At 40.0% G+C, this 20,297-nt stretch overlaps 1 protein-coding gene across 1 annotated transcript in view; it reads left to right on the top strand.

Annotated features, from left to right (window-relative positions):
* Positions 1-9,104: 9,104 nt before the first annotated feature.
* The window catches only part of IL1RAPL1 (interleukin 1 receptor accessory protein like 1), a 1,341,257-nt gene continuing 1,330,064 nt past the window's right edge, over positions 9,105-20,297 (top strand). Inside the window, exon 1 of the mRNA XM_029241535.1 lies at positions 9,105-10,000. The gene's annotated coding sequence lies outside the window, so the exon portion shown is untranslated. The remainder of the gene's footprint in view (positions 10,001-20,297) is intronic.

Below are 20,297 nucleotides of genomic sequence, written 5' to 3' on the forward strand. Positions count from 1 at the left end.
CACTGATGCAGGGTACATCAACTTGATCGTGGAGATTTAATCCGCTGCTCCTGAGGCTGCTGGGAGAGATTTCCCTTTCTCTTCTTTGTTCGCACAGCTGCTGGGGTTCAGCTTGGGATTTGGACCCGCCTCTGCGGGTAGGTTGCCTGAGGCCGTCTGTTCTTTGCTCAGACAGGACGGGGTTAAAGGAGCAGCTGATTCGGGGGCTCTGGCTCACTCAGGCCGGGGTGGGGGAGGGAGGGGTACGGAGGGAGGGGCGAGCCTGCGGCGGCAGAAGCCGCCATGATGTTGCACCAGACTGAGGTAGGCCTCGCGTTCTCCCAGGTAAGTTGTCCCTGGATCCCAGGACCCTGGCAGTGGCAGGCTGCACAGGCTCCCGGGAGGGGAGGTGTGGAGAGTGACCTGTGCTCGCACACGGGCTTCTTGGTGGCGGCAGCAGCGGCCTTAGCGTCTCATGCCCGTCTCTGGGGTCCGCGCTTTTAGCCGCGGCTCGCGCCTGTCTCTGGGGTTCGCGCTTTTAGCCGCGGCTCGTGCCCGTCTCTGGAGCTCCTTTAAGCAGCGCTCTTAATCCCCTCTCCTCGCGCACCAGGAAACAAAGAGGCAAGAAAAAGTCTCTTACCTCTTCGGCAGCTCCACACTTTTCCCGGACTCCCTCCCGGCTAGCCGTGGCGCACTAACCCCTTCAGGCTGTGTTCCCGCCGCCAGTCCTCTCCCTGGGCTCCGACCGAAGCCGGAGCCTCAGCTCCCAGCCCCAACCGCCCTGGCGGGTGAGCAGACAAGCCTCTCAGGCTGCTGAGTGCCGGTCGGCACCGATCCTCTGTGCGGGAATCTCTCCGCTTTGCCCTCCGCACCCCTGTGGCTGCGCTCTCCTGTGCGGCTCCGAAGCTTCCCCCCTCCGCCACCCGCAGTCTCCGCCCGCGAAGGGGCTTCTAGTGTGTGGAGACCTTTTCTCCTTCACAGCTCCCTCCCACTGGTGCAGGTCCCGTCCCTATTCTTTTGTCTCTGTTTTTTCTTTTTTCTCTTGCCTTACCCAGGTATGTGGGGATTTTCTTGCCTTTTGGGAGGTCTGAGGTCTTCTGCCAGCGTTCAGTAGGTGTTCTGTAGGAGTTGTTCCACATGTAGATGTATTTCTGATGTATTTGTGGGGAGGAAGGTGATCTCCGCATCTTACTCTTGCGTCATCTTGAAGCTCCTCCTTTCTTCTGGTTTTAAAACAAACTTCTTTTTTTTAAAACTTTTTATTGAAATATAAAATATATTTGGAAAGTGCACACGCTGTATACATGCTCAGTGAATTTTCACAGTATGAATACACTCGAATAGCCAACATCAGGGTAAAAAAAACCCAGAATATTACCAGCACCTCCAAAGCTCTCCTTAAACATACCTCTGGTCACTGCTCTCACTAAGGGTAGCTACTATCCTGATGTTTTACAATGTAGATTAGATTAGTTTTGTTTTTACTACAAATGTTGTCTTACAGGATGTATTCTTTTATGTTTGCCTTCTTTTGCTCAACATTATGTTTGTGGGATTGAAATATATTGTTGCTAGTAGCCATGACTGTTAGTTCTCATTCCTGTACAGTAGCCTGCAGTAAGAATATCCTGCAGTATATTTATCCATTCTAGCGTTCATGAGCATTTGGGTCGTTTCCAGTTTAGAACTTTTTGAATAAAGCTGCTGTGAACTTTCTTTTTTTCTTAATAAGCTTTTTTAAAAAAATTTATTTATTTTTGGCTGCGTTGGGTCTTCATTGCTGTGCACGGGCTTTCTCTAGTTGCGGCGAGTGGGGGCTACTCTTCCTTGTGGTGCGTGGGCTTCTCATTGCCGTGGCAGAGCACGGGCTCTAGGCATGTGGGCCTCAGTAGTCGTGGCACATGGGCTCAGTAGCTGTGGTTCGTGGGCTCTAGAGCGCAGGCTCAGTAGTTGTGGCGCACGGGCTTAGTTGCTCCGCGGCATGTGGGATCTTCCTGGACCAGGGATCGAACCCGTGTCCCCAGCATTGGCAGGTGGATTCTTAACCACTGCGCCACAAGGGAAGCCCCTGCTGTGAACTTTCTAATACATGTTTTTGGTGAACATATGTATCTATTTCTGTTGGGCCTATACCTAGAATGGAACTGATGGCATCATAGGTTATACACATGTTTAGAATTAATAGGCACTGCTGAAAAGTGTTCCAAGGTTATTGAAACAATTTTTACTTTCACCAGGAGTAGATGCAAGTTGCAGTTGCTCCAACTCTTCACCCATATTTTCTATTGTCCATTATTAAAAGTTCTGGTGAATGTGTCATGATATTGCATTGTGCTTTAAATTTACATCGCTGTTATGTCTTATGAAGTCACTTACCTTTTCATACATTTATTTGCCATTTAGTTATCCTTTTTTGCAATATGCGTAAAATATACTTCTTCAATTGGCAAATATATTTGTCAGTATTGTTTATTATTATTATAACTAGCTGGTTAAAAGAAGCAGACTCACCTACATAGCTTACACTGAACAAAGTTGGACTGGTCCTGAAATGATCTGTCAATAAAACCATGAGTTTCAGTCAGAGACAGCGTAGGTCCTAACCAAAAACAACATCTATTTATTTATTTTTTTTACAAAGAAGAAAACTATCTTACTTAATGTCTGGTTCTCTTCAACTCTATAGCTAGTATATTAAAAAAACCCCACAGGAACAAAAATTAAAACATTCTTGTCTCCATTTACACCACTGTAACATTCTCTGATTGGGAAAGAAAAGAAATGATAAGAAACTAAAGACAAAATGAAACAAAGCATGCTTCTCTCCTGCATCCTATGTCCTAGGCACTCTGATAGTTTCATGTGGTACAGTACCCCCAGGAGAAGATTATCCTATTAAATTCATTTTTTATAGGAGGACACTCAGAGAGGGCAAGGAATTTTCTCAAGGCCATATAGTGATAGGGCAGGATTCAGATCAGATCTTATTATATCAGATATCTCTATTATGTCCTCGATCTATCTTTTTCAAGAAAAGGCTGACAGGCAATATGGCTGAGTCATGCTAGAAGAGAACTCCTACCACTTTCTAGCTTTGTGAGCTTAAATAACTGTGTCGTTCGGCCGAGTGAGACTCAATTTCCTCTGACTAAAATAAAGAGATTATTCAAGGTTATCTCTAGAGCCCCCTTCAAAAATGGATTCTATAACTTTAAACACTTGATTTCTACTACCAGGACCAGTGCTATTTCCATCTAGGTAGAAGAAAATTGGTCTACTTAGAGGTTACTGTTTATTCCTGGTCTTCACTCATTTTTGTGATTTTATTTTTGTTCATCCCTCAAGGTCACTGAAATAACACCTCTGTTCAGTCTTCCCTGACTCTTTTTGGCTGAATTCAGATCTCTCTTACAGAACTCATCACACTGTATATCACATGTGATGTTTATTTGTTTTTCTTCACTGCTAGACTTGAGTTCCTTAGGGACAAGGACTGTGCCTTACTCATCCTTAGAGCTCCAACACCCCACAATGTCTGGCACATAGGATGTAATGGATAAACCATAGACAAATGGGTAAATGAATGAATGATCTGTTTCCAGTTATACAGGTTGACAATTTAAAAGCTAGAGATGGGACCTCTATGATTATTTCTCATTACCCTCTGTCTTATGTTCCCAGACAACAAACAGTGTAATTACAGGCCAATCCTAGCTTCAGCCTGATTTCAGAGGGGACCTCTACATTGTAAATTATGCCTCAGAGTTTTTCTGAAGGCAAAAGAGCTAGGGTTTCATACTCCAATTGATGTCAGTCATTGGCTAAGGTGGAGGAGGGTTGTACACTCAATAAAGGCAAGTCAAGGTGCCCCAGTAGCCCAAGAGCAATAGTTAAAGAGGATGCAGGGGCTGGCCTTTAGATGCAAACACAGAGAGGCGAGTGATGGCTGTGAGCACACAGGGGTCTGGGCTGAACTTTGGCAGTGCCTGCTTCACCCTTTTTTCCTGTTCTACTTCCACTGGAAAAATATTATAAATCTAGTAAAGTTAAGAGACACTGGTATTTGATTCCGTATTTTATGCTCTGAAACGTTAGCTCACACTGCTCTCTTTACTAAACTATTTTACATGCCTTAATTACCATGAAGTGCCCTGAATCATTTCAGTGGAAGCGGCCTTCCACGTGTATATAGCAATACCATTTCATTTAATTTCCCCAACCCGGAAGACTTTTAATTGTGCCCTACCTCTTCCAAATCATTAAATGCAGGAAATGTTATTGTCCTTTTTGCCTGCTTCAACCATGATATCTGAAGCTATTTTTTTGTGCGTGATCAATTGGATGTAGAATGCATTGCCACAGGTCGTGTGTCCTGGATATCATGAAGCCTGATGAAAATACATTATAAAAAGTAGCAAGTAGTCTGTTTCAGTAGAACCATAGGCAGGGATCAGAAATTCATCAAGAAATAGGGCTTTCAACTCCCGAGTTCTGGTCATATTTCAGTAAAATGTAAGCTTTAGGAGAGCAGTAAACTTGACCATATATATCCATAATGCTACCCTCAGTACCTTGAACTGTACCTGGCACATAGTGGATTTTCAATGTACATGTCCTGAATCAATTATAATTTTGCCCACCTGAAATATTGTTCTGTGGTTTTATTTAAACTAGTTGTCAGCATGGAATGACTTCTGCATTCTCTCCTGGAAGTGGGTGAATTTCCATGGTGAGCAATTTCTCTATATACAGTTTGCAAATCATTTTGGGAACCTTCCAAATGAAAGGCACTGTATAAATATACCCTCCCACCAGCAGCCAGCCGGCTTTCCACCGGGATGCATTTGCATCGCTTATGTACATAGTGTTTCATTTGGGGCATTGCTTTTATTTTTATGACCATAAAAGAAATATTCACAGTATGAACAATAATGTAAACTGCATTCAAGAAGATATATATTTGTATATTTCTATGATTCAAAACTTAGAAATCTGAAAGAAAACAGGCATGGCCTTTTTCTTTCCTCTTGCTGTTTGCTTTTTCATAACATTCTTTATTACTTCTGAACTTTATGGTGGAATTCTGCTGAAATGCTCAAGTCTTTGTCTGTACATCATGTGAGAATATGTGGTGGTGGGTTCAGATGAATGCTGCTGGCAAAAGGCCTGAAAATGAAGGGTGCTTGATTTTGCATTTCTTCATGTCGGTAATAATAGTTTGCTTTAGCACTGCCTTTTTGTGGATGGAGTCCTCTTTAAGGAGAGAAAGAGAAAAGTAAGCAACCTTAGGTAAAAAATACTTTCTAAGTAACTTAGCATGATAATGGGGACTTTCACAGATGGAAGAGACTTTGAAGAGACATATTTTAGCCTCTATAACAAAAGGGGGACTGATTTCATAGAACATTACCAGGGAGCTAGACTTTGAATTTATATCATACAAAAAATGTTTAATGAACTTTGAAATAAATTGCCAACAGAGATAAATCAAAACCTCTATAAATTATGTATTTACCTACACAGAATCATTTGCATACAAAAGATGGCTTGAATTATAACTCCTTAATTTATACATTCCTATAATTGATTAAATTGAAGTGGAATGAAATATCCCAGTCCCGACATATTTTCTAGATATTCTAGCCTTAAGGATTTCATTAAAAAGGGGAACTACTGTGACAATTCAGAGTATTTTTGTATAACAAAACATCTAAAAAGGTAGATTAAATAAAACTCTGGCTCACTTCTTTGAAGAATGATGTGAAGTGTGAAATATCAAATGTAGGCTACCAGTAGTTAAACGTGGATACAATAAGAATTTGAATTTCCTGTGTCCACATTACTCTTTAAGAAATTCTAAAACAATAAAAGTGACTTTGGAAACCTTAGCTATAGAATACAAACATTAGGAAATAGCTCACTCAGGTTATTTGGGGCTTATAAAGTAGATGTTATTGCATTCTCCATCTCCTCAGTTAGAATATTATTTTAGTTAAACTCTAATTTCATACTCCCAGTAATAGCAACTTTGTTTCATTAAAATGGATTTCTTATTTAAAATATATTGATATTCTTCTTTTTTATTATTAGAAAATAAAACAGCAGTCCCTTCAACTGAGAAAAGCTAGAAGCATGGAATTGATCTGCAGCCAGTTTTTACTACAAACCCCATAATGCTTTGGATTATAGCCTACAATCCCCATACTGCAGCACGAAACTTACTGTTAACCATCCTGTTACTGGGGGAAAGAAAAGAACAGAACATTTGAGAAGAACTATGTAACATGCAAGGATTCGGCTAGAATAGTAAATTATTGATTTTCATAGTATTCTGAGATTTATTTGCCTTTTACTTTAGTAAAAAAGGCATATATATGGATATGCACACTAGTTTTTCATCCTGAATAAAATATCACTTTAATCACAAACAATGAGCCAAGGTATATACTTCCCATGTCACAGCCTTTTTTTATACCCATCATTGAGTTGTGTAGTTTTTTAACACCCACCCCCCTTGGGAGGTAGGTCAGCTTTACTCAGATTTTAAAATAAAATCACAATACATTGTTTAATGCTCTAAACATCTGCAAATGAGAATTCGGTGAAGTAATTAAAATTCTTAATTAGATGCACCTTGCAGCTGCTCTTAGTCTTATTGGCAATAATGCAGCTACATTTTGTTCTGACACATATCTTCAGAAGAGTTAGAGAGAGAACTGTAGGGAGGCAAGAGGAAAATGTTCCCACACAGTTCAAGACAGTTCGCACAAAGAGGATCCCATGGCAACAAACAGGGAGGCCCACAGTTGGCTCTGTAAGATCCAGGAATAGACAATGCTTCACCTCAGATTCAAACAAACACTTCCCTTCCTGGATCTGAAAAGAAAGCGTTTCAAATTATCTCTTGCAAGAGGATTGAAATGGTCAAATGTTCACCCGTGTCTTCAACACACTTTTCAAAGCTTCTGGATCCTCTGTGCAGCCCATGTCAAGGTAATCATTAGAACTCTTGCTCTGTGTAGAATAACAAACTGAGTAGCAAAAGCCTTGCAGATAGAGGACTTGATTTTGGTACCATATGGAACTAGAATAGACCTTGGCAACCGGTTAATTTCAACCTGTCATTTTACAGACAAGGAAACTGAGGCCAAGAGAAATTAAAGTGAATCCCTTGGGTAATTACGTCTACTTAGGAGTAGAAATCAGGCTCAAATCTAGGATTTGAGCCTACAGCTCAGGACTTTTACTTCTAAACTTTGCTTGAAGCAATTAAATTTGTTACTTGTGGCCCCCTCTCAGTCCATCTGAAGTCAAGTTCATCGCTTAAATGGGTCAGCCAAAGGACCACAACAAGAGAAGGTGCTAAGAATGTGGATCACCTGTATGAGAAGAGGAGGATATATTTCCCCTTCACCCCTGATTCTCAGTTTACTCTGGATGGGAGCCTGTGGGGAAGGAGCAGGGAAAGGAGAGTGGCTGGCATGTAGGCGGTTAATCTGGGGGAGTTAACTCCTGGGAAACCACATAACACTTGCCTACACACTTTAACCAGATCTTCCCTCAGCTTGGACTGGGAAGTTCATTATACTGCTCCTTCCTTTTTAAAACTACATATTGACTTCCCTATCCAGTCTCTCAGCCCTCATTCAATCTCACCTGTGACCTGAGTTTAGCTTGCATTAGTTTAGCTCGCATTTGACCGAATATTTGCAAGGCTTTCCTTTATCTTCAATTGGGTTTTATTCCCCACATTAAATGAAGATACACTTCTCTAGGGTCAAGGCTGCTTTGCCTATTTATTGTTCTATTTGGGGTTTATCCTGTTAAACCTTACATTACAAAAGCTTGTGAAATACATTGTAGAATGGGTTGTTTCCGAGAACGGGGGCTACAGGTGGTGTGTGGGAAAACTTGAAGGGCAGGGAGAGGGAGGGGTGGCGATTGGAAAAGTGGTTCTCAGCCTCTAGCTGCCTTGCCCACCCCACTGTCAGAACCTGACGTTGTGGTTGCAGTGCAGATATTAACTCTTCTGTAGAGTCTTGCTACTCCAAGTGTGGGCCATAGACCAGCAGCATTATTATGGTCCATGGACCAGCTTATTATAAATGCAGACTGTCAGGCCTCACTCCAGGCTTACTGAATCCGAATCTGCATTTTAACAAGCCACTCAGGTGATCATGCCTATGTTCCAGATTGACAAGTATAGAACCATATGTATTATATTATCCCAAGGTAATATAAAGGGCACACACATCTTAAACTGAGCAAATATCCTAATTTATTTGATGACTACCTCCTTTGTCCCTCTTTTCCCATCACGACTCCGTCTCAGATTCCCATCCCGCAGCGAACTCTGTGACACGGCGGCTGGGAGGAGGATCCTCTTCAATCTCCTCCTCTTTGCGCCCCGCCCCTCACCCCCTCCCAGAGAGCCTGCCACTGGCACCCTTCTCCCGAGACCCGCTCACTCAAGGAAGATTTTGCTCCTCCCCAAACAGAAAGAACGGCAGGGTGGAGAGTACTGCCTCCTGCACTCACAATTTACATACCAATACCGGCAGACGCACTTTGCAAAACTGCCGTTTAGAAACAATTATCACCGTGCCGCCGGAGGTTTGGAGCAACCGCTTCGCACCAGGCTCCCGTTTGAAATCCGGCTTAAAGTGATTTAGAGAATGGTCGTGTATGGGGTGTGTGTGTGTGTGTGAGTGTGTGACAGTGAGTGTGAGGGAGAGTGAGAGAGAGGTCGCTCGCAATAACAAATCAGCTCTAAAGAGAAGTGATGAAAAGGAGGTTATTATGAGCATGTCAGTTCAGGCATCACTCTCTGTACCTTTCTGCCTCCTATAGAAATGGAACCGTAATTCTAAGGTGGCTAACGCTGGACTGGGTGAAGCGTCCCCAGTTGCCGGTCCACTTTTGCCTGGAAGGACAGATTCTCGTTATTCGAGGCCTCTCAGGGTCCTTTCCCAAAGATTCCCAGGCTACACTCCTCTCTCAAGTCTTTGAAAACTAAAACTCGCAAAGCGGTGGCGTTCTGTGGATTGGCTAGTACTAAAATATCCATTGGGTGGCAGTAACACTATCCTCTTTATGACTTGCAGCAAACCAGAGAATGCATTCAATCAAATGAACCGATCTTGTAGAAACACTGGAATCATTTATGCATTGCAGTTTCTCTTTCTTGTTTTCGCTCCTTCTTCCCTGGGATATTTTGAGTGGATTGTGGCTATTAATCAAGATCTCGTGCTAGTCGTGGTTTCCTTGTCGTTTTCGCTCAGAATTAGCATCATTCAAGGCAAACGCAAAGCTGCTTTTTTTCCCCCACTCTTTTTTGAAAAATCATTTTTGGGGGCTGCTGAAGAGAGCTAGGACCCAGGAGACACCTTCCCAAACAGCAGGGGTTGTGTGCTTTCACATAGCAGTACTGTACAAGGAAAGCCCCGTTGGATCTGTTATTGCGGGATACTTGTGAAATATACATAGGATTCTTTCTTATGGCTGCATCCCGGATCTGGAAATTTTACTTGGGGACCAAGGGGATCTGAAAGGCTACATGGATACAGAAGATTTGCAAAAGGCAAGACTCCGATTCTTGTCGTAGAGCTCACAGACTTCCTCACTTACCGGCCTTTTCTTTCCTTGTTTTTAAAAAATTTCTTCCCTTTTTTTCTGCCCTCTCCTCTATCAGTCTCTCCTTTTCTATCTGCCTCTTCTTTTTTCTCCCAGTTTTCTTTTTTTTCCCCTGCTCTGCACCTGGATTGTATCTTCACCGAACAATCGGTCACTTTGAGAACTAACTGGAGGCAGTCTTGTAGGGAAGAGCTGTATGGAATTATCTGCTTTTATGGTGAACTTGGCATTTGTGAATGGGTATCTTGTTCACGATATTAATTGCTAGCAAAAACAAGAAAAAGAGCACAGGAGTAAAACGTGGATTTTTCTGAATACGCATTGTGATGACCAGCAGTTACCTTACTGACTGATATCCAGAGGAGAATAATTTGGAAGACTCTTGTGGGTAAGGTCATTTTATATATGCAAACCCATCAGTGGCGTGAGCAAACTTGGGCGTTTGTAATGGAATGGGTGACTTGGATGATTGCTGCATCGCCTAGATGGCTGTGATGTGGCCGTTATTGGCACTGAATGGAATAACTGCAGTTGGGTGTGTTGGTGTGTGTGCGTGTGTGTGTGTGTGTGTGTGTGTGTGTGTGTATGTGGGACTGTATTCTGAGTGTAATTGAAAATAAATCAAAGCATCACTCCCCTTCCAATTATTTTGACATGGGAGAGAGTGTCTTGAATTAATTCTGGGTAGATACTCTTTGTTTGGACGCAATATTTGTGGCTCTTGTGTTCTGGAAGGGGTAGCAGCCGTGAAAGGACACTTACTGAAGAGCCCTATTTAAAATGAAACGAGCCACTCTTTACTCATTAAAAGAAATATGTTTTCAACTCAGTGCAGCATTCTGCTGCATTTCACAGCCGCAATGGGACCAGGGACATCCCACTTGTCAAGTTCTTAAACTTTAAGGTGATAATCATTGTTAATTGTTCTCTAGGTTGTGATTATTGGAGATTATTAAGTACCCTAGGCTACTTTTTTATCTACTGGATTATCATTCAGAATTAAAAAAGAAAAGAAAAAGCTGAAAAGGATGACTAAAATAGAGAATGGTGCAATATTATTTTCAGTATCACCATAATGCTTTCTTTCTTAAGTTCAGTTTGTCCAATAATATAATTATTTACCCGATATCCTGTATAGCTGAGGCTGCGACCCACGTGCAGGGGAGTCGAAGGTCTGGAAGCAGAGACCATCCTTTTATTGCAGTGCAGCCAGCTTTGGAAATGCAGGCAGTTACACACTTCCCTTAACCTTAAGTTGAGGATGTGTTCTATCTGTTACATCTATTTTACCCTTTCGGTAAAAAGTTAGAGACAAGAGCATGAAGGATGCTTAAGCATATTCTGCCTGGGAAACGGGATTTAAAAAATCAATATTGATGACGTGGTTCAGTGCACTGTACTGCAATGCTAAAGTCCCATATTCAGTTCCAATGATGACAGAATGGAGCATTTACATGTGTTATAAATCTCACCTGGTAGATTGATCTGAAGGGGAGGGGAGAAGATATGTGGATATGAAGGAAGATGGATGGAAGTCGTGCATAATCGGTGATTATGTAACTTCATTACATCAGCGAGCTTCAGTCAACGGTAGTGAGATGAAATGATTGTATAGAGGCTTCATCACCCCTGTTAACTTTTGAAGGCTTGTAACAGCTAACAGAGGAGGAGGACGGGGAGGAGGAAGAGGAGGAGGAGGAGGAGGAAGGGGAGGAAGACAGACAGAGATTAGCTCCAAGGGTCCTGTAAACCCTGATCTCTGTGGCGAATTTAGCATGAGTTTTCTCATAGTGAGTTTCTGGGGGACAGCAGATCATGTAAGCTTTAGGGCCAGGCAGGAGCAATTTTAGCCACACCCGTGGAGAGTCAAATTGAGTCCGCAATGTTTTACAAGTGCCCCATTGAGTAACTGGGGCTGATGATCCCAGCCAAGGTCATAGTTCTGTACCCTACGATTGAAATACATGAGTAGAAAGTTAAATCCATTGAAATGAAGACTGTGAATGGAATGACTATTTGAGATCCTCTCTTGTATTTTTCCTGGTAGAGCTTGATGCAGATTTCAGTTTGGTGGTTCCCTCAATAAAAATGATTGCTTCCACAGTGTGTCAGAAATGAGTGTTTTGTACCTTTATCTCTGCTTTGACAGCCTCTTTCTGGGCCATTTTAACCCTCTGGGAAAAGAGAAGTAAAAACCTTCAGAGGTAATGTTATCCTGTTAAATTAAAGAAATAAATGGCAACGAATTCATTATTAATACAAATCCCAGGGAAAAAAAAGAGCAATCCTTTTTCAAGTTTTACTTATTGCATGGCTTAAAGGACATGTTGCAGCCGCCTGTGAGTTTTACCATGAGACGAGAGAAATGTGCTTTGCTCAGGGTACAGAGGAATACTGCAGAATAAAATGTCAATTTCCCTGATGTTTTATTTGGAGCCATGATTTTCTTTAAAAGAAGAGGCACATCATCTCCTTTCGGCCTTCTACTGTTTTAGGATCTGTTTTTCCCTCAGTAGATTACATATTCCCTCAAAATGAAACTGCTGAAATCCTAACCCTGTTGAATTAAATCACCTTATCATCTAGTTGTGCTATTTACCTTTACATTTATTCTACAAAAAAAAAAAAGAAAGAAAGGCTAAATGATTTTTCTATCATAGAGATGAGATAATTCTTTCTGGTTTTCCAATGGAGTCGGTGCAAGATCTAGACATCCACTAAGTAACTTTGGAAAGATCTGCTTACCCCAAATCAGAATGGTGGAATGGTGGAATGAAATTTTGAGCTCTGATATTTGAGATGACTTTCTTATTTCTGCAGGACATGCCCAAACATTGATAAATTGTGCCAGTGGATTTGGAGGTTTGGAGTTCACATTGTGTAGGAAACTACATGTGAAGTTAACTCCTGATTCCTTCCTTCAGGGGTCAGGGTAACACTACGGCTGCTTCCAGAATGTTAGTCTCCAACTATGTGCAGAAATACAGTCTGTAATGAGTCTTCCTGTACTCCTTATTTTAATATTCTGTAAATGACTTCCTCAATTGTTTTCTGACATAATCCACACATATGTTACCAAACAGGGCATATTCTAGAGGTTTTAGAAGCTCAGTAGTAGATGGAAATAATACTAGAAAGGAAAAGAAATCTTAAAAAAACGACACTGGCTGTGAAACATACATACACACATGAAATTGCTGTCCTTTTACTTGAAGACTGCATATGTTCACATTAGGAAAGATAGTTTCAATCATTTTAATGGTACTTTATAACCTGTTACTTTCTTTTGGATGAGGATTATGTAACCAAGGCAGGTTACGGCATTTTTCTTAAGTAACTCACAAATCAATAATAAAAAGCTTTGCTTTTATTAGGAAAGCATTTAAACATGAAGGCAGTGAATAATTTAAAATATAACATCTATTTCTCTATTTTATTGCCATTTTGTCAGCCCGGGGTATGTAGTTAGATTAGAAAGTATTCAAAAATAGAAGAAATATCATTTATAAATATAGAAAGAACTAATTTTGTTTCCTGACCAGTTGCTTCAGCAAAGTCAGGAGATTTAGCTGATAAGTAATCAGCTAAATTTAGAGAACAAATTTAAAATGAATGTGTATTACATTTGCAACACATGTGAACAAATCATATTATTGTTAAAATGACAGATAAAACATTTTTAAAACCAACTGAACTTTTAGGTTTAAGATTTCTATTTCAGAGTCTTTTAGTCTCTTTAATATATATACTGAATGTTTGGGATATACTTTGTCTTAAAACAGATAAAATCTGGTGTTTGGCAAGTCACATGTTTTGATAAAGCAGACTACTGTATAATTTGTGGCAATGGAAGCACCCAAGTGTTGATTAATAATATTTAAAAGTAGCAAGTTTTCTGGTAATGCTCAATTTATAAAGCATAATTATAATGGCACCGTTTGGGCAGCTATAGATCAGGCCATGTCAGCATTTTTATTATTAAATTGCAATCCTTTTTCCATTAGTTGTCTCAGGAATCTCAACGAGGAAGGAGCTCAGCTCTCTGAGACATCCAGGTATTAGAGGATTCGGTGCTGAGTGAGAGGCCTTGAGTTGCACTTCAGGCTCTGTCATTTACTAGCCTTGGGACTTCTGACCCGGCATTTTCCCTCGTTTAATCATTTAATAATTTAAAAACAATAGAATAGTTACATATTGCACTAAAGAAACAAGACGTGTGTCTAAGTGCTTACCATCTTGCCGTGCCTTAGAGATATATGGAATTATTATTATTAAGGGCTCCCCAAAGTCATATGAATTTAACAGTGCATTTTTTCTCACGCCCTTATTGTAAATCTTTATAGGCGCTTTCTTGTATCAATTACAGTTATCTGGTAGGTAACATCGTTCAGTGAGTAGATAATACAGACAAATTAAACGCTTTGGTTGCTAACTTTCACTCAGTACTCAATTTTTTTCCACAGTACTCATAGGGGAATATAGTTGTCTTGAGTAACTAAAAAAAAAAAAAGTTGCTTTTGAAAATCATTCAAAGAATGGTAACCAAGGGTTTTGTGTGAGAGTGTTTTAAGCTGATTGCTTTTGTTGTTGTTGTTGTTAATGCTCCTGAGTACTTAGGTGTTTTCGTTTTTGGTACCAAGAATAAATCAAGGTTCACCAACGAACTTGATGCTACTACTTAAATTGGGTCAATTGACCAAAAGGCTACTCTCATGTATCACTTTATTAACAAAAGCATAATGCGTTTGAATACTAAGCATAATAGAGGACATAAGAATATAAAGATAATAGTTCTGTTCTGGAATTTGCTAGTTGCAATAATTACTAATGTTCTTTAGGGGGAGGCAATCCCCCATGTGTCACTACTAACACTGCATTTCTTCAATGTTTGTGTATCTTAACATAAATATATTTACATATATGAAAATAGGGCATACTTAGTGATATGACCTTCCATATATGTTTTTAAGTGGCGATAATCAGGTTAAAGAGTAAGTTTTTATGTTTTTGGTCAAGGTAGAGTTGGAAAGTAGAAAATTAACCCTGTAAATAAAAATAAATATACATGCACTTAAGGAACTTTCCTGCTATAGAGCAACCTCCTTTTCCTAACTTTCCAGTGTCTTGATTTTTGCGTTAAGGATCCCCAATATTTTTTTCAGATGAATTTGATCATGCCTGTTTATCCGACTTCATTGATGCCCATAAATAACAAGCATTTTCTTGGTTTCCTATATTTTAAAAATGCATATTTCTTATGTCTTCTGGAAACGCTTCAGAGTTGCTCAAGCAGATTTACAAAGGAATATTATAATATTATAGACAGGCTTGTTTATTTGACAGATTCTGCTAATCACCTTACAAATATGCTTTTAATTTTCACCCAGAGAATGCTACCCTGGAGTATCTTCCAGTGCAGAGAGCATTCCATTACAGGCCAACCACATGGCTGAAAGGAAGGATATACCCTTGTTGCTTCCCCTGGCCATTGACTTATAATGAAAGATCCTTAACTGACATGCTTTTTTGGTTCCCCTGTGTAGAAACAATATACAGGTGCCAAAACTCGAAGACTCCTAAGGCTGTTAGCTTTACACAAGGGGTGACTGACCGGCTTGGTGTTGCTTTCCTATCACACCATCTGAAATTGCCAGGCAGCGAACTGTGAATAAAGCAGAGGGAAAAAGCAAAGCACTTTAATATTTTTCTCCTGAAAATCTGCTCTTTCCTGTTTTCGTATTACAGCATTAAAAGTAATCTTTTTCATGACAAGGTATTCCAAGGGTATGTTATAGTTACCATGTTCATATATATATATATAATACAGTAAATGGCACTAAATGAGCTATTTTGTTCATACAAGAGATATGTCTAAGAATATATATTTACGAGTAAAATTAGATTGTATTTTGTAATACTTCCTAAGTCAGGAAATTGTGTGTGGAGTTTGAACTCAAAAAAAAAAAAAATGAAATGGACTGTGAATTGTGATCATATAATTATAGACTTTCACTCTTTTCAATATGTTTGTTAATTATGTAGCTTATACTTTATGTGAATTATAATTATAATAAATCACTGTATGAATAATCATAAAATTATTCATAGTGGTTTATTTTCTCATGGCCTGATCAAAGTGAGTTAATTGGTAGGTTCTTACCCTGTCAATGTTTACATGTAATACAGCTGTGACTTAGTATAATGATCTTCATCATTTTCTGGTATAAAGTTCCCCTTTTTAATTGCAAAAAATTGGAAGGCCACTTAATCATAGTTGTACTTTCAGTATCAGTTGATTGAGAAAATGCATAATAATAACAACAATAAATTATTATGAATATAATGTCTTTAAAAAATGAATTTATGTATAGTCACAACAGGGCCTACTTATATCTTTGAAATATATTTATCTACATAGGAAGATTGGTATCTATGACAATTCTAGATCCCTTGGAATAATTCCTGTGGCCCTAGTAAATAAAAGCCATATATGTCTAGAGTCAAAATACTTGCATTGCATATGCACATGAATTATGTTTATCTTACATACAAAAAGGAAGATGAACATGGTGGTGGAATGTGGATCAAAGGAGTTGGATTTTTGGATGGATGGACTTGGAGAATCTAATTTCCTAAAAAAACATACATTTAAAGTTCCAACACAGGTAAATTCACATTCAAATTTTAGTGTTCATCTATTATAATGTAAAATTGTCTAATATTACAAAAAATTTGCATTAAAATAATCTTTATTTCAGTCAAAATGAAAATGAATGATTATAAATATAGCCAGAGGTGATTCCTATGGCTTCATAAAAATCTAATGAAATTATATACAGTGTAGGAATAAAGGATGCCCCATTATATCATTTTAGCCAACAAGGAAATTTTGAACCAGAGGAATGAAATTAAGTTTCCAAGGTCTCACAATTCTTTGGCTCTCCCATGATGCGTGATTCCAGATTCTTGATATGACACAAGCCTTCAATTGAGTATTTTAATTTCATAACAGTATGTCCTGGCATATGATTTTTTTTTTAGTGTGTGGCATAAGAAAAGTAGTTGTTCTTGTTGAGGCTAATTTTAGTGCATCTAATCTTTTAGCTCACTTTATTGACTTGTTATTACTCACATGGCGCCCCCTCTCAGAATTTGTGGACTTTATGCATGGTCTGCCATTCTTGACCTCATTCGATCTCTAGAAACACAATACAGAAAGAGTTGAGAAAATAGGTCACTGGTGGGGCCTCCTTGCCTTTTCCGTACTATCCTCTTTCTTATTAGCAGGGAACTGCTCTTCTTTGGAGCCCCTCCTTTTTCCTGACTCACCTGTACATCTGCTCTGGACATCCCTGGCATTTAGGACTGCCATCATTCTTTCAGTACTGCATGTTGCCTTCTGGTTTTCAAAGTCCTCCACCGAGGTGTCTTATCAAAATATCTTTTAGCCACATTTTATCTTACTTTGAAGAGATGGAATTTCTTACTTCATTTCTTCATCGACAGGGTCCCTCTGCTTCCATAGACCATAATGAACCACCTTGGGAATAATGAAGACAGTATTATTTTTATCAAGTTTGCCAAGTTACCACCACACAGCTACTAAGGGAAGGAGATACAGGTGTGTGTGTGTGTGTGTGTGTGTGTGTGTGTGTGTGTGTGTGTGTGATATTTGTCAAGATGTTTAACGTGAATCCTATGCTAGAGGGAAAAGTTTGGAATAATACGCTTCTCCCCTTCGTTATTATGTGACATTTGGAGAGAATATGCCATTAATTTTTTTCCAACCCAGAAAAAATGGCTTCAATAGACTGCATTTTAGATGATAAGGTGGGGAGGGGGCTGTGGAAGACATACTTTTATTCAGGTTGGATCTTGCAGTGCCTTCCAGCCACCCATCCTACTTGTTTGAAGAAATGATACTGGCTATGAATATGCTGCAATGTTCCCAGCCTCTCCATCAACTTTATTTCAGGAGGAATACAGGCAGGGGAGCTAAACACAGCAGTAAAAATGGAAAACTGAGAAACTTAGAATGGTATCAAGTATTTTGTGTAAACAAAGCTTCGCATGGCCAGGGGAGAAAATTTGAATGTAACAAATGAATCTGGTGGCTCTCAGTGCTTGGCTTTTGAATACCCCTGTTAAAGCCCCTAATTGTTCTCACCATGACAGAACTTCTGAATGGTACTCAGGAGGCTCCCAGCTCCATAGTGTGCAGAGTAAATGCATTCAAGGGGTCTCCAGGGGGTTTGGACTCTGCTGCTTCCCCTTGTCTTGTCGGGGTTCTCCTCCAGGGCCCGTAATAGCACAGTCACAGAGCAAGCCGCTCTGTGCGATCCTCACCATGAGGGAAGGGCTTAGCTTAACTCCAGGAGGCTGGGGTCTGTCTGTTTCATATTTCCAGGGCCCAGTGCTGTACATGGCATCTTGTAGGTCATCAGTACATCAGTGTTACATGGATGAATGCTAAAGCATTTAGTGACAGCAGATCCATTTTACATCAGTGTTCTCCCAAACTCACATTGCATTGTAAACTGAGACAAAAACTGCGGATTGAGGAAAGTAAAAGAAGTTGAGTAATAAGGGAGTGATGGTTAATATTAAGTAGTTTGTAACCTACAAATAGAGGGAGAAGAAATGGCTGACCCTTCCTTCCTAATTTCCTCCCTCCCTTCTTCCTTACCTCCCTCCCTCCCTCCCTCCCTCCCTCTCTCTCTCTTTCTTTCTTTCTTTCTTTCCTTCTTTCTTTCCTTCTTCCTTCTTTCCTTCCATCACTTCCTTCTCCAGCCTTACCTTCCCCCTTCCTTCATACCACTCCTACTATAGATATTTGAGCGCCTTCTGTGTGCAGCACGCTATAAGAGGGCCTGCAACGAACGATATAGGAATGAGTGATGTCATATGTCTGGGCCCAGATAAGGTTAGTCAGGGGTAGAGGTGATAAACAAAATCCTACATAACTATAATTCAGGGTTGTCTACTGTGTATACTTCTAAGAGAGGTGTCAAGTGTGGTACAGGCTCGGGAAAGGGTCAGAACACACGCACTTGGGGGGGATTACAAGAGGCTTGTTAAAGGAGGTAAGGTTGGCGTTAGACTTTGAAGGGTTCCCATTGGTGTGGAGAAGATATCACATTCCAGGTAGAGGGAAGATCAAGAACAAAGTTGTTGTAAGCAGAAGCCGATTCTACTTTCCTCAGGGAATGCGGTGTGCGATGCAGAATGTAAGACGATAAGGCAGGAGCCCCAAGTCCCCAGGTGTGGCAGTCAGGAGCTGATGGATTGAGGTTTCATGAGCATAAGGAAAATATAACATTTTATGACCTACTCAGATTTATGCTTTAGGAAGAAGAGGAACAATTTAAGAGTCTGTATCTCCAGGGTACCTTTGATTCCCAGTTTTGTGAATTTCCCAAGGACTCCTCCTGAATTCCATCTTCATTCCAAACATCTTCATGTTGAACCTCTGCTCTCAAACAGCCATCCTGGGCTCTCTTCATTTCCTTGCTTCTTTCCTCCTAAGACTAAACCACTGTTGGCACTGCTAGATAAATACAGAGGCCGAAGTTTAAAATTACCACAGAAGGCAACATTCTATAATGGGGCTTACCTGTTCAAACTATCTTTGCTTAGTAGTGTTAGAAAGTTGCCACCCACCCTAACAAAAATGCTGTGGTTTAAATGTAGCTCTTCAATGAGAATGTTTAAAGTTTCTTTCTTTACAATGACGGCAACAGCAAAGTGACCCAAAAGGGGCAATCCGTTTGGGAGGAAGGGGAAGTTGGAGAAGGCAGCTGGGCAGAAAAGGATAAAGGAAAGTGTTATATATAATTTAATGGCAAGGTAGAAATATAAATTCCAAAATGACTTTATATTAAGATCCCATGGGAAAAGAATATTGCTTTAGAATATAATATACTTTCAATAATAAGAAAATAGGATCTATCCCTAGCATGTGTGAACTGTTTCGTTAACTACCAATAAATATAAAACTTTGGAATTATAGATGGAAATCAAAAGTGAGCCTCCTAAAACAAAAAAACCCTCGTTTTAGCTGAGTTTGCATTCTCTCTCTCATCAAATACCTCTACATTTCTAATAAGCAGAAGAAAAGAAACCAGTAGGGATTGTTTTTTCCATACTTTTTCTGATCACTTCATATTGGAAGTTTTAGTAAGTTGGGAAATGGCCAAACACTGAAGATAAAATGAAAAGGAATGCAATTTACTTAGGCACAAGCTAAATATTATGTGCTTGATCATTAGAATTCAGCTAAAATAAAAAGTAACATAATCTAGCTGTTGTCAAAACTCACCCCCTTAGCCCTGAAGATTCTGACTCAGTGGTGGAATAGAGCACAGGAATTTATAAATTTAAAGAATTTTGAGGTCAGTGGGAGCACTAGAGTCTGCCTGAGGAGGGCTTCAGCATAACACGTGCAACCTCTGTCAGTATTTCCTTCCCCTTCCTACCCTATCTTACTATGGACATTGGATGCTTTCTCAATATTCTCCAAAGTGCCCTACCATTTCAGCTTCCACTTTTGAGTTTGAAGCCCCTTTCAGCCACAGTGACACAGGTTAAGATCTTCCTATGCTGAAATTCTGGTGCTGCCACAGCCATGTCTCAGATGATTTTTGTGCAGGAAGTATGGCTTATGCTAGCCCTTGGTAACCAGTGTC

The sequence above is a fragment of the Monodon monoceros genome, unplaced genomic scaffold (assembly GCF_005190385.1).
Source record: "Monodon monoceros isolate NGI ecotype Baffin Bay Population unplaced genomic scaffold, NGI_Narwhal_1 Super_Scaffold_22, whole genome shotgun sequence".
NCBI lineage: Eukaryota > Metazoa > Chordata > Mammalia > Artiodactyla > Monodontidae > Monodon > Monodon monoceros.